This window comes from Pelodiscus sinensis, chromosome 12 (assembly GCF_049634645.1).
Source record: "Pelodiscus sinensis isolate JC-2024 chromosome 12, ASM4963464v1, whole genome shotgun sequence".
NCBI lineage: Eukaryota > Metazoa > Chordata > Testudines > Trionychidae > Pelodiscus > Pelodiscus sinensis.
Genome location: NC_134722.1, coordinates 30,869,304 through 30,880,839, shown reverse-complemented (window position 1 = coordinate 30,880,839; position 11,536 = coordinate 30,869,304).

Sequence of the window (11,536 nt, the reverse complement as noted above, 5' to 3'; positions counted from 1 at the left end):
AGTGTGGTTTGAATGTTCAATACAGATAAAAATAAACTTATTTGTAAGTAGAAATGAACATAAGCCACATCTCTCTGAACTAGACTGAAATTCCATTATGTCTAGCAGTGTTTGGATCTTCTGAGTCCAGTCTATTGAAGACATAGAAGTTGAATGCAAAGACCAAATTTGGACTTGAATTTCAAGTGTGTTTGAATCTGATTAATGGCTGAGTAAAGCCAAAGTTTAGATCTAGGTCTGGATCCAAATGTCTCCACATTTTAAAACTTCAACAAATAGACTAATAATACCTCAAAGACTAACAAAACACGTAGATGGTATCATGAGCGCAACCCACTTCTTCAGATGACCCATTCAGATGAGTCATCTGAAGAAGAAGGTTGCGCCCATGAAAGCTCATGATACCATACATGTTTGGTTAGTCTTTAAGGTGCTATTAGTCTCTCTGTTGTTTTTTTAAGTTTTTCCTGTTACAGAGTAACTCAGTTACTCCTCCGAAGTTTCCAAATTTTAAGATGCTTTGTTCTGAATTTTTGTTTTGGACCCTTCTCTGTTTATAAACTGCATATTGAAATGTAATATGTGGGATATCTATTCTGTCACAAGTTAAAGATGTGACACTGAGAGAAAGTATGCTTTCTTGATTAAATTGTCCGTGCATTAAGGTTAATTAGAAGTATTTTGATCAACAGAACAAAAATAGTCACATGATAGCAGCTAAGCAATATTTATTATGCCCAAAGAGATAAATTATATATGAGGATTGAGTTCTGCATATTCATGCTTTCCCTCTGCAGGCCATGTTTTCTGTCCATGTGCTGAACACACACAATAGTTTAAAAGGTCTGTCCATCCAAGGAAAAATGAGTATGACTAATGGCTAATTGCTCTTTCTTGTTTGCTATCTTTCACATAGCATGATATCAGAGTTCTACAAGGACAACAGTAGTGGGCTGGCCAGAAAGCCTGGAGGGGAAAATTAAATCCCCTTCTTAAGTAGCAGACTAGCAGTCTCCTTCAACAAAGGCTTTGCTTCCCTTGGTGGTAATGTGATTCATTTTCATATAAAGAAGAAGGCTGGTATTTCAATACGCAAAGACAGCCATTACAGTGACATTTAACAAGTCTGAAACCTCTGGCTCTCTTGGTAACCTAGATCTGCCTTAAGGCTATCAGAGACAAAAGAGGCCTTCTCCTCCAGCAAGCATCAAAGACCTAATAAAAAACGAAGAAGGAGTAGGCAGTCAGCTTCTATGTCAGAAATGCAAAATAAAAATATAATGTATGCAAATGTAAGGCATGCAAAAAATATCATGGAACACTGCTTGTGTGTACAGTTGTACTCATAAAACCTGTAATATACTTTCTGAATTATTCAGCAAGAGGAGTCTGAAAAGCAACAAAGAAGCTTATTATGTTTGCTTTGCTTCATAGACTATAAGATGGACAAAAAGAAAAAGGAATTTAGTTACACTTGCTTATCTCCTAACCTTATAAACTTGGGATTAACAGATCAAAGAAGGATTTGGTTTAGTTGACAGAAAATGGAGCTCTTTTATAACTGATCTCCCTGTTTCTTATGATCAAATGAGCTTAAGCAATTGATAAAATAAATGGGGGGTTGAATTCATGTGTTTTAGCACATATGTTTAATATGTATTGTCTCTCGTATATTTGTAAGGAAAATTAAACAACAGTAAAAGAGGATTAAACACTTATTCTGTGAACCTTATGGAATCCACAGTGCAAACTCAAGGTGTAGTGTTGATATGAGTTAATTCCAGCAATTTCTCACACCCATAATCATTGTTAGAACTTGTCATTGGTCAGAAATTAACCTGTCATTTCTGCACATTGTAGAAGTGCATTCTGGAAATTGTGATGAATGTTTATAGCCTTAAGATATATAATAGACCTAAGTGTATTTGAATCAAATGACAATCCTAAAATACTAAAACAATGATCACTTGTAATCATTGAAGATCACACAGCATTTTTTTTCCAGGAGCAAAAATGCTAACTCCAATATCCTTAATAAACTTGTGTAAGTATAAGCTGTGAAAATCAAAATTTTTGTGCAGTTTCAGCCACTTTTTCTCCTGTGTGGCTGTGTTGTTTTGCTGTCAAACTAGCTGCCAGATTAGACACCAAAACCACCTGAATTTCTGGTTCATAAGGATTTCTCTACTAAGAGACAGTGTCACATTTCAATGAATGGATATTTGTATAATCCCCTGTGCATGAAAATAGGACGATGCATACACCTTAAAATTGAGACCAATTCTCTTTTGCTATGCATGGTTATACATCATTTCACAAAAGCAAACAGCCTAGCCATGTATATTATTTTTCAAAAGCAATTATGGTTCATAATTTTTTCTAGTTACAAGATATCGTATGTACCTTTTATATAATATTAAATTAAGTGACTTGGATTCCTTTTCTCCTCTTCTCTGGGATGATTATTAGTATGTTGCAGATTTCTGTTTTGAACGCAATTTTTGCATCACCAACAAGCTCTGATAATTAAACTGCAAACTGACACACAAAGTTTGAGTTTAAATTATATGAAATAGCCCTGTAGCTTGTTTAGTTTATGTAGCAACATGGGTCTCTTCTAATTGCTGTTTAATTATTATTAATATGTAATATGGAACATCAATATATTATTTATTCTTCCAAGTGTGCAATCTCATCTACAGTTTTTTCCAGCAGTTTCTGTTGTTTAATGAGTTTTGAAATCTTTTTTGTTGGCCAGAATTCTATTAAAATTGACACAGGAAAATCCCTTGTGGTGATAGGTAGGTGACAGTTATCCTGCTGTGGGATTTATCTCAGGGAGATTTACCTAGACCATCTATCAACAACGGTGCTAATGGGACATAGGCAGGTAAAAGATTCCATCAGTTTGGTGCTTCCGCTGAAAAAAGAAAAATAATCAAAGCTGAATTACTATGATATTTTGACGCAAACAGGCTATAGTCCTTCTTTGGTTAGAGAGGTATATGGATTTCATCTAACTGGTTCTCACAACTGTGTTAACAGGTGACTAGAAGGGATTGAGAGCTACACAAAATGTTATGAAGTTTACAATAGTTGTCACAGCCATAGCTAAATAAGTTACTGAGAAATCTTCATACCTGTAAAGCTACAGTATTCTAGTAAAGGGGTTCAGAAGCAGCATGCCAAGATTGAACTTATTAATGAATCTGCATGCTGGAAGGGAAGAAGGGAAGGACAGAGGCAGGCTGGTTACGGAGACCATATTTTCTGAACCAGCTGCAGCTAAGGAGAAGAGTTTAATTTAAATTATTAAACAGATAAAGCATTTTAACTTTCTGAGGTTAGTTTATCAAACTTCATTTTAAACAAAGTAAAATATTATATCCAACACAACAGGTTTCAATGTTTTCTTTATTTATGGCAGAGGTGGGGAACCTTTTTTGGATTGGGGGTCACTGACACACAGAAAAATCAGGTGGGGACCACACAAGTGAAAAGCAAAAAAACTCAAAAAACCTCTAATCCTCACTGATGTGGTCCCCAACTGAGACACCTCACTCCTCTGGTGCCCCAGCCTCACGGGGTGAATGGAAGGGTCAGGGAGGATTGAGGTTCAGGGTTTCCCATAAGCCAGATTTACTTTTCTGGGATGCTGGAGTTAATGGATTTTATGGACTCCCCTAGGCTGTGAGGTAAGGACAAAAATGAGGGGTTCAGTGTGCGAGACAGAGCTGCCAGAGAGTGGGATAGGGAAGGTGTGCAGGATCTGGGTGGGAGGTGGGGTGCAGAAGGGGGAGAGGTTGCGAAGGCTGGGTGGGAGGTAGGGTACAGAAACAGGCTGGGAGTAGGGTGTCTGGCCAGGAGAAGGGAGGAGGAACAAGGGAAGGTGCTGTGTATGGCCAGGAGGGAGGGTGCATGAGCAAAGGAAGGTGTTGGAGCAAGCCAGTGGTGTGGGGTCTTGGCGGGGGGGAGGGGGGAAGAAGGGGAGGGAATTTGGCTGTGGGGGTCTAGGCATGAGGGGAAATGCTTACCTGGCTTTGCGCCCCTTTGCAGCAACCGCCATGGCCATGAGGTCCTGGGCCAGCCCCATAGCTAGAGCCAGGATGTTGCCAAATGACCTTCAAGGGCCAATGCATCTCAGGGCATGTATCGGAGTGTCCAGTCCAAGACTCCCAGGTTTTGGGATTTCTATTTCCCTGCATTTTTCTGACACCCCCCCCCCCCCTTTGTGAAGGGTTCACCATGACGAAGAAGCACCAGTGCCGCTTACGTACTTGGTATGCAGGTCTGGGGGGTGGACGGGAAGGTGAGCTAGGCCCCTCAAGCCCCAGCAGTGGCACTGTGCGGGTGAGGCGAGGCATGAAACAGGGCTGTGTGGCCTGGGTCCCCCTCAGCCCAGCAGCGCTGCAACCCTGGCCAGGCAGCAGCTGCCCACAGGTAACACCCAGGCCCAGCAGGGGGAGGGGAGGCAAACCCAGGCCGGGGAGGGGGGGCCGCTGCTATGAGGTACAGGGCTTGGGGACTGGAGGTCCCCAGAGGCAGCCAAGATGCATGCAGCGTGACGTGGTCCCTTCCGCCACACTGACTTGGGGACAACATGAACTGACCCTACCCAAGCCAGTGCCATTACCTGCTCCGGCCAGGCCTAGGCCATTGCCACCGCCGCCCCCACCAGGTGACCCCAGCCAGAGAAAAGGGGGGGGCGGGCCAGCTAGAGTCTTCGGAGTCACAGGCACTTTCAGGGGCCTGGCCACAGCTGTGGCTGCCAATAATAGCTTGGGGGGGGGGGGGGGGAGGAAATCATGCTGCTGAGGATCCTCAGCTCCAGTGGCTTCCTCCCACCACAGCAAACCTGCTGCCAGAGAAAAGGGAGGACTCCAGCAGAACCATGGGCTCCCTGCTGCACAGGGAAGGAGGGGGCCAGGCTGAGCTCCTGCCACATGCCAGTGAAAATCGTCTTGCGTGCTGCTTATGGCATGTGTGCCGGGGGTTGCTGACCTCTGTGCTAGTGACTGACAATGGAGAGAGGAAATCAGAATTACACAACATTAACTAGCTGACATATATAGTTGTAAAATCACAGGCAGTAAAGGTTTTATGGCAATCTTAATTACTTTACGTATAATTAGATGAGTCAGTTCTCTCTACAGTTTATACAAAACAGGAGCATAAATAAGAATTTGTCAACATTTTTCTATTTATGGGTTGAAATTTTTACTTTATTTTAGTTGAAATACATTTTTAAAGGGGTAAAAATCATGAATTTAAGTTTAGTATACTATTTTTTGTTAATTCATGTTTGAGATTATGAGGGAATTTAAATTTGGAATAGGAAAAACATTTTATAAAAACGGATGTCTAGTAATGTGTGGTAGGGAAAAAGTCAATAGCTTATCTGCATGTTTGAATGCCAGAAGTCAAGAATGTATTTCACAACAGAAGAAGTATTTTATAGGCGGGCAAAAGGTTACATCTTTAAACATATCATTTTCCCGCTATTAGATATTCCTTTTCCGTTTAGAATAGTGATAGAAATGCAGCCGTGTTAGTCTGGTCTAGCTGAAACAAAAGACAGGATTATGCAGCACGTTAAAGACTAACAAGATGGTTTATTAGGTGATGAGCTTTCATGGGCCAGACCCACTTCCTCAGATCAATTTGTGGAAGAAAATTGGCACGACCATATATACCGAAGGGATACAATAAAAAAAAGTGAACACGTATAAAATTGACAAATCAGATTTTAGAACGGAGAGAGAGGAGTGAGGGGGGAAGGTTAGTGTCTGTGAAGTAATGATATTAGGAGTGATAATTGGGGATAGATGAGGGAATATAATAATTCCCATGCTCTGTAAATAAGCTGTCACTACCGCCAGTGTTTTCAAGAAAACCCTGGGGGCTTATGATAGATCAAAAAGCAGGACTTTGTACTGGAAGTACTCTGAACAGACTTGAAAACGTAGAAAGCATCTGTGAACTGGATGAACGGTCACATGAAAATAGGCGTCCTGGAGGTCGAGGGACGTAAACCAATCTCCGCTGTGCAATGCTGGAATGATAGTCACCAGGGTCACCATCTTGAAATGTTGTTTGTGAAAGTACCGATTTAAGCATCGAAGGTCTAGGATTGGCCTCCAACCTCCTGATTTTTTCGGAGTCAAAAAATAGTGGGAATAAAATCCCTTGCCCTTGAACTCGTCCGGTACCTTTTCCACCACTCCGATAGAAGACCAGTCACCTCCTGTTTCAAGAGAGACTCGTGAGATGGGTCCCTGAAGATGGATGGGGAGGGAAGGGCGGGAGGAGGAAGTGACATAAAGGGGATGGTGTAGACCAATGCAATTAGCTGTAGGACCCATCGGTTGGTGGTAATCGAGGCCCATCGTTGGTGGAATGGTCTCAGGTGATGGTGAAAAAGTGCATTTATGGCATGATGGGGAGCAGTCAGGGGAATGGTCTGTAGTCCCTCGACCAAGGTGTCAAACTGTTGTCTGGTGTTCTATTGGTTAGGCACTCTCATTTGTGGTCATCTTTTCTGCTGTCATTGCCTGGTCCGTTGGTGCTCCTGTTGTTTGTAATGAGGCATTGGATGTGAGAATGGCCTCTGTTTTTGGTAAGGTGTGTAACATTTCCAACGATATGGCGGCATATACATCCCCAACATCCTAAGAGTTGTCCTGGAGTCCTTGCCAGAATGGAGGACTTGGTCTGTCTTTTCCGCAAAGAGGCTCTGCCTGTCAAAAGAAAGGTCTTCGACCTTTGGCAGGAGGTCCTTTGGCACTGCCGCCTGCTGCAGCCAAGATGTTCTGTGCATGACCACTGATGTGGCAGTGGTTCGTACTGCCGTATCCACAGTACCTAGGGCTATGTGGAGGGCTGTTCAGGAAGCCATGCATCCTTCCTGTACTACATTCTTGAGAACTTCACGTTTACTATCTGGCAGATGTTCAAGAAGTGGGACCAATTTCAAATAATTGTCAAATTGTGATTGGCCAGCGCAGTATAATTTGCCATCCTTAGAGTTAATGTGGCAGATGATTAAACTTTTCTTCTGAAAAGATCCAGACGTCTGCCTTCCTTATCAGTATTAGCACTCTTGTATTGAGAAGCTTTAGCTCCTTGTAGTGCTGCATCCACAACAAGAGATTTCGGTTGTGGGTGCGCAAAGAGGAAATCCATGCCTTTAGCGGGTACAAAGTATTTCTTGTCCACTTTCTTATTTGTAGCGGGGGTTGACGCCGGTGTCTGCCATATATCATCCGCTATTTCCAAAATCGCATCATCAAGTGGGAGTGCAACTTTCGACCTCTGAGATGGTTGTAGGTTTCTTAGTAAATGGTGTTGTTTCTGTTGGACCTCTGAGAGTTGCACTTGTTGGCTATCAGCGACCCACTTGAACAACTCTTGAAACTGTTGGATGTCATCAGTGGGAGATGAGTCACCAGGGAAGACAGCGTCCTCGGTGATGAAGATGAAATATCTGTGGGAGAGTGTCTTTGTGGCACCTCATGGTCCAACAGTTGACCTTCCTCTGTTTCCACTTGACGTGAAACAGGGGGTGCAACTCCAGTTGGAGTAGGAGGTCTGGTTACCAATGGAGCTGGAGAGTTTATCCTGTTACCTGAAGTTTGAGGCTGCTGACAGGAAGGCGATCTTACTGTGTTGTGTCGAGGGGAGCATGAACGACATCTGTCATAATAGTAGTCATGTCTGCACGGACAGTCAGAGATGTGCGGAAGGCAGAGAATATCTGGAGGAGTATGAGCATCGCAGCGTCTGTAGTAACTGTAGAGCGTGGGAAGCTGTTCCACTCCCTTAGTCATTTTTGTTGCCCTTCTGTTGCCCTTTTTCCAATTCTAATACATATTTTTGAGATAAGGCAACCAGAACCATATGCAGTGTTCCAGGTATTGGCATACCATGGATTTGTATTGTGGAATTATGATATTTTCTGCCATGTTAGCTATCCCTTCCTTAATGGTTCCTACAATTGTTAGGGTATTTTGTTTTGTTTTTAATAATGTTGCTGTACATTAGGCAGATGTTTTCAGAGAACTACCTAGAAATGACTACAAGATCTTGAATGGTGAATGCTAATTTAAACCCTATCATTTTGTAAACAGAGTTAGGATTATATTTTCCAAAGTGCATTACTTTGCATTTACCAACACTGAATTTCATCTGCCATTTTCTTGCCCAAACATCCAGTTTTCGGAGAGCCCTTTGAAACTTTTCACAGCCTGTTTTAACAAACTAGGATGACAAATTTACTATCCTCTGCAAATTGTCACTTCACAGTTTATCCCTTTTTACAGGCCATTTATGAATATGCTGAACAGTACCGGTCCCAGTACAGACCTAGGGAGCATGGCTATTTACTTCACTCTGTTCTGAAAACTGGCCATCTATTCCTACCCTTTTTTTCCTGTCATTTATCCAGTTACTGTTCCATGAAAGTACCTTTCCTCTTATCACATTAAGAACTTTTGGTGAGGGTCTGAGTTCAAAACACCCAGTGGACATCATCAGCAGGTATAATAGGCAAGGGAGACTCAGCACACCCTGGTGCTGCCGTGGCCACCAGACTCTCAGTTGCAGAGTCTGGGAGGAAGGAGTTTTTGCTATATTATGCCTCATGAAGGTTCTGGGGAGCTGAGGAAATAGTGTGCTATAGATCAGGGGTAGGCAAAATGGCCTCCGTGGGCCAGATCCAGCCCGCCAAGGTGGTTGATCTGGCCTGCAGAGGTCCTGCCACTCCCACGCCCCCTGGAGGCAGGGGAAGCGCACAAAGTTTCCTGCCCCCTGCAAGAAGCACACAGTGCTTAGAAGCGCTATGCATTCCTGTCACGGTGGGAGAAGACTGCACGCTACCCCAGTCCCAAGCCCTGATTGGCCTGGCGGCAGAAGGGGGAGCGTGCGAAGTCTCCTCCTACCACCAGAGGCAGGGGCACCGAGGGGGAACCTCTGGGGGGTGGAGGGGAAGACTTCACAAGCTCTCCCACTCCCAAACCAATCATGGTCTGTGGGTGAGGAAGCAGGGAAGTATCCTGGCCCCACCTCTTCTGCTTGAGACCCTGCCCCTTCCATTGTGGCCCGGGCCACTTAAAAAATGTCTGATGTGGCCCCCAGCAAAAAATTATTACCCACCCTTGCTATAGATGAAACTTTGATGAAAATGATGCAATAATTCCTCAACAATATGACCAACGATTTTAAAATGGGATTTGAGAATTTTAAAATTCCAAATTATTTCTTCTTGCTTGTGATCCATTTGTTGTCTCTACCAATGGCCATATGCTTTTGAAGCATAAAATATTCTTGATTCACATGGTGAAGTTGTAAGGCTCCAGAGCAGCAATGGGAAACTTAGTGAGTGGACCACATGAATAGCCTTCCATTTCCATGGGCTGCAAGATCAAGACAGTCTCCTGGGATAAGGAAGTTTGCTAACTGCACTTGAATACCTAGAATTAGTGACATGTGCCAGTTGAACCATAGCAGTGCTTTGACTGGCTGCAGAGGGAACATGTGGTTCTCATAGTCAATGTTGTGTGCAATTACCATGCTCCTAACTTCATGTGTCCTTACTTTATGTGTGTGTCACTCCAGCAATACTGGTAGTAAAAAACTACGCAGACAGAAACTAGCGGAATCTGGCAACCCTGTATGTGGGGAACGGTAAACAAAACGTCTCACAGGCCAAACATAGAATTCCAATGGGCTGCATGCAACCTGGGTGGGAGGAGAGTCACAGGTTGCCCATCACTGCTCCAGAGCTCAGGTGTCTTGAAAGCAAAACTCAGAGAAGTGGGACTTTGTGATGTCGGGACTCAATATGCTGACCAGTTCCAATGTCTGGATTGATGTACCACTGCAAATCTGGATTTTCTACCATGAATGTTATGAAAACCAACACTGCAATCACTTCACAAAAGAGCATCTTCAGCAGTGCACACAACTTGTCCTGACCTCCTAAAAACCACTCTTCACAAAGCTTGCCAGAGATTGTTGAGGTCACCTCTCTCAATAGAGATCGCCACAAACACTAAAACTTACATTGCAATCAATGTCTTTATTGTTAGCTGATGTGGGGAGAAGATAATTTTATTTTGTCAGCCATCTGTGCCTCGTCATAAAATTCTTAAATCAGCCCATGGGTGTATCTAATTGAATTTCATTGACATAGAAAATCCCTTTAAATGAAGTCTTCCTTGCGGAATCTGTGTCTGAACTGTTAGTTTTCCCTAAGTCCTTATTTTAAAAACTCCTCTATGAACTTTTTAATTTCACATGCCAGCAATCTTGCGCTCATCTTTCCTGTACAGGCTCCTCCTTTTCCAAAAGGTTCCCAGTTCCTAATAAACGTAAAACCCTTCTCCCTACATCACCATCTCGTCCAGGTCAGACAGACGGCTCCTCATGAGCACTGGCTCCTGTTCCTCCCAAGCTGCTGCGTCCGATAGAGAGTGTCACAGGAGCCAGAATGCACGGGAAGCCCCCATATGTAAACTGTATAACCAATGAATTTTTCAGCGGTTACACATTTAGCCCCCCCCCCCCCTCAAAATCTGACAGTGGGCCAGACCTCAGGGGTTAAATCCTAGACCCAGTGAGGAAGCAATGACAAAATTCACACAGGCTCCAGTGACCAGAATATCCTCTCTCGGGTTCTGGATAGGGCCATAGTTACTCTTTAAGAAACTACCATTACAAAACAATATGGCTGTGTCTACACTGCACCCCTTTTCCGGAAAAGGGATGCAGATTAGACACTTTGGAATAGCAAAATCCGCGGGGGATTTAAATATTCCCCGCGGTATTTGCATTAACATGGCTGCCGCTTTTTTCCGGCTTGGGGATAAGCTGGAGAAAAGCGCCAGTCTAGACGTGATTCTCCGGAAAATAAGCCCTTTTCCGGAGGAAAGTAGGAATAAGAGATCCTCCGGAAAAGGGCTTATTTTCCAGAGAATCACGTCTAGATTGGCGCTTTTCTCTGGCTTATCTCCAAGCCGGAAAAAAGCGGCAGCCATGTTAATGCAAATACCGCGAGGGATATTTAAATCCCCCGCGGATTTTGCTATTCCAAAGTGTCTAATCTGCATCCCTTTTCCGGAAAAGGGGTGCAGTGTAGACACAGCCTATGCATTTCCATCAGCAGAGGGAATCTATTGTAATTTTGTATTGAGCAATGGATACTTACTGAACTACCCTGCATTTTGCCTAGCGATTGCAATCTGCTTTAAACCTCCCTTCTAAGGTAAGAATGCCTTTATGAATTATTATTATTTGTAAATATTATTATCCCTATTTCATAGCTGAGGAAACTGATATTCACCTATGGACACCCAGAAAATGTGTGCTGCACCAGAAATAATGCCTTAACCACAAGGCCACACTTTTGTGGTCTATCATGAAATCAATTTAATAGAAAACTTCATAAATTGTTAAATTAATCCACAGTAGCAGATTAAGCCATCTCCTGTATTACTTTTGTTGAGACTATCAGGTCACCGCTGTGTATCGCAGGACACTC